Source organism: Littorina saxatilis, linkage group LG12, assembly GCF_037325665.1.
Source record: "Littorina saxatilis isolate snail1 linkage group LG12, US_GU_Lsax_2.0, whole genome shotgun sequence".
NCBI classification, from domain to species: Eukaryota; Metazoa; Mollusca; class Gastropoda; order Littorinimorpha; family Littorinidae; genus Littorina; species Littorina saxatilis.
Window position 1 is genome coordinate 40,426,289 of NC_090256.1, and position 3,571 is coordinate 40,429,859.

Genomic DNA, 3,571 nt, shown 5'->3' on the forward strand with positions numbered 1-3,571 from the left:
GCACTGCATTTTACTCAACTTGACTAAAGTTAAAAAAATAACACACACACACACACACACACACACAGACTCACAGTGCACGCAGTCAGTGACGCAAGCACACATACACAAAGAAGAACACACACACAAAGAAGAACACACACCGGCGCACACAAACACACACGCGCCCGCGCAGCGCCGCTACAGACAATAACCAAGAAATAATCGGTACTGCAAGTGCGACTGTTAAGACAAAATGTGTACAATTTCACCGAATTTGTTTCTTCTCAACACTCCAGCAAGCAGCCAGAAATTGAATGACAGAACAGAACATGCAACAGGTGTCGATAACTATTCCTATAATTTCACACGGATTACGAAGCTTTGCATGCACACCGAAACTAATCCACCTTCTGAAACATTATCAGTATCACGCTGTCAATCATTCTCATAATGACAAAGAATTCTCGGGTTTCTTCTAGCTTTTATCAGTCATGCTTGCTGGATACACAGTGCAGGTAACATGTACGTACGTGACTCCGTACAAAAAACAACCGAACGAACATCCGACTATATGACACCATGCATCAGAATCAACAGCAAACACAACGTCCGTCAATGTTACATCATCAATATCGTCACAACTGTGACGTCATCAACGCATGGGGGTCATTTAGAAGTGGCGGTGATCACACAATCAGACACGCGTTCTTGCATTCCCCAACCGTCGGATAATTGTTGGCGTTGCCCTGGCAACCACCGTAGACGAACTCCACACACGCCTGAGCATTGGAATCGAACCAGAAACGCGGGAAATACCCCTTGCAATTCCCTGGCGCTTGAGGTTCCTCGCAACCTGCGTACACACAGACAAACGCGTGTGTAAATGTGTTTTCAGGCTTTATTGTGTTGGTAAATTCTGTTGTAAGTAGGCCCCCTACGGCTGTAATTAAAAACAAGTCGCGTAAGGCGAAAATACAACATTTAGTGAAGCTGTCGAACTCACAGAATGAAACTGAACGCACTGCATTTTTGTCACCAAGGCCGTATACTCGTAGTTTCGTCAGTCCACCGCTCGTGGCAAAGGCAAAGGCGTGCCAGAATAGCGCGATAGTGCCGGGTTGCGCTGAGCGGATAGCACGCTTTTCTGTATCTCTATTCTTTTTAACTTTCTGAGTTTGTTTTTAATCCAAACATATCATATCTATTATGTTTTTGGAATCAGGAACCAACAAGGAATAAGATAAACATGTTTTTAAATCAATTTCGGAAATTTAATTTTAATCATAATTTTCATATTTTTAATTTTCAGAGCTTGTTTTTAATCCGAATATAACATACTTATATGTTTTTGGAATAAAAAAAAAATGACGAAGAATAAGATGAAATTGTTTTTGGATCGTTTAAAAAAAATTAATTACAAATTTCTGATTTTTAATGACCAAACTCATTGTTTAAAGCCTCCCGTAAACCATCACAGATACGGTCAGGCTTTTACACACAGTACAAACACCCTTTCATTTAAACACTCACCGATTGAGAACATCCTAGGTGCCCTCCGTAAAGAGCGAACAATTTTCAAAGAATTTATTTTTGTGTGGTTTATCTTACCCCTGAGCCATCGTGAACCCGTGTGATCCAGTTTCCCTTTTTCACAATGTAGTCGTTAGTTAGTCATTTGAATGCGACTCGATGTGAGCTTATCTACAATACAATAGCACGTTTTTATGCACGAAACAAACGGCTGTGGTTCACAAGAACTCTAGCGATGGCTTTTGACTGTTGAGAGGAACGGCGATATGCATAAACCGTCGTCTGCTACGACCCTTGCGTGACCCTGCTTCCGGGCTTTTCTTTTTTCAAACTTTCACAACTTCGAATTGTACTGATCTTGTCTTGATGAAAAAAGAATTCTTTTGTAAGAATGTTTGTGTAACAAGCTGTCAATTTATTATTTAGATTTTAAAAGTTAGGTCTAGCGCAAAAACGCACCACGGTCCAAAAACATTCTGATAATCATCATCGATAGAATGAGACCCGAAGGGAAGTAACTCATTTTTGACCTGAGTTCAGGATGGGTCCAAAACGTGTTCGAGACAATCTGCAAAATTAATTCTTTAAAAATTGCTCGCTCTTTACGTAGGGCACCTAGGATGTTCCCGTTTGGTGAGCGTTCAAATGGAAGGGTGTTTGTACTGTGTGTAAAAGCCTGACAGTATCTGTGATGGTTTACGGGAGGCTTACTGTCCGGGCGTGATTTCCGGTATAGTATCATAACAGCCGTCCAACACCAAAACGAGGCGCCATTGTTGTAGAAAACCAAGTCCACGAAAATAAATTCTTTGAAAATTTCTCACGCTCGACAGAAAGCAGCCAGGATGTTCCCGTTCGGTGAGCGGTCAAATGGAAGTATGCTTGTACTGTATGTAGACGCTCTGGGAGCTATGTGATGGTTTACGGGAGGCTTACTGTGCCTTTAATTTCCAAGCCTTCAAGGTGAAATGCATTACCGAAGTCCGGCCTTTGTCGAAGATTGCTTGGCCAAAATTTCAATCAATTCAATTGAAAAATGAGGGTGTGACAGTGCCGCCTCAACTTTTACAAAAAGCCGGATATGACGTCATCAAAGACATTTATCGAAAAATGAAAAAAACCCATCTGGGGATATCATTCCCATAAACTCTCATGTACAAATTCACGAAGATCAGTCCAGTACTTTTCTCTGAATCGCTCTACACACACACACATACATACATACATACACACATACACCACCATCCTCGTCTCGATTCCCCGTCCATGTTAAAACATTTATTCAAAACTTGACCAAATGTAAAAAGGAAAAATACGAAATAACGAGGGTTTGGGCTTTTTTTACAGAGAGGGGGGCGGGGGGGGGGGGGGCTATAATTGGCAGGTTCGCATACAGACGGACACACAGAAAGACAAACAGACAGATAGACAGGCAGACATTCCACACGCACTCGACGCACGCGCGCGTACACACACACACACACACACCGTGCACTGACACACACACACAGGCACACGCCCCCCACCCCCCACCGCCACTAACCCCCCACACACTCACGTACACTGACAATCCAACATACCCTCTTTAGCAGCCGCGAAGGCCACAAGAACAAGGAAAATGACAACGACGCCTCTCATCTTCAGCTGTTATGATAATCACCACAAAAAGTCTAACGGACCTGTTGCTGCTTGCAAAGCGTAGTTCCAGTCAAATCCCAAATGCCGAAGAGTGCTATAAGCCTATCAACCAGAAAAGTGCGTGAACAGTCACAAACCAGACCCGTAAGGTCACTGATACTTGGCCTACAAAGTAGCAAAGACCGAGAACCGATATAGAATGCACTAAAAGAGTATTCCATGTCTGTGGAGAGTTTATGTTCTAGATAGTGATCTAATCAGTAACCGCTTCTTCTGTGCAGATAATGTAGCAACTCAGTTGCACTGGAAAGTACTGAGAGGGAAGGGGTGGAGGGTGGTGGGGGGGGGGGGGGGTGTTTGACTGTATGTGTGTATGTGTGTGTGTGTCACGTGACGGTGGTTTGTTTGTGTGTGTGTGTGT

General features: G+C 43.1%; 1 long non-coding RNA gene across 1 annotated transcript; it reads right to left on the bottom strand.

Annotated features, from left to right (window-relative positions):
* Window positions 1-449: 449 nt before the first annotated feature.
* LOC138981939 (uncharacterized) lies at window positions 450-3,334 on the bottom strand. Its single transcript, XR_011460743.1, has 2 exons — window positions 3,093-3,334; window positions 450-835 (listed from the first exon to the last, which is right to left on the bottom strand). It is a non-coding gene; the product is annotated as an uncharacterized lncRNA (long non-coding RNA).
* Window positions 3,335-3,571: the final 237 nt, after the last annotated feature.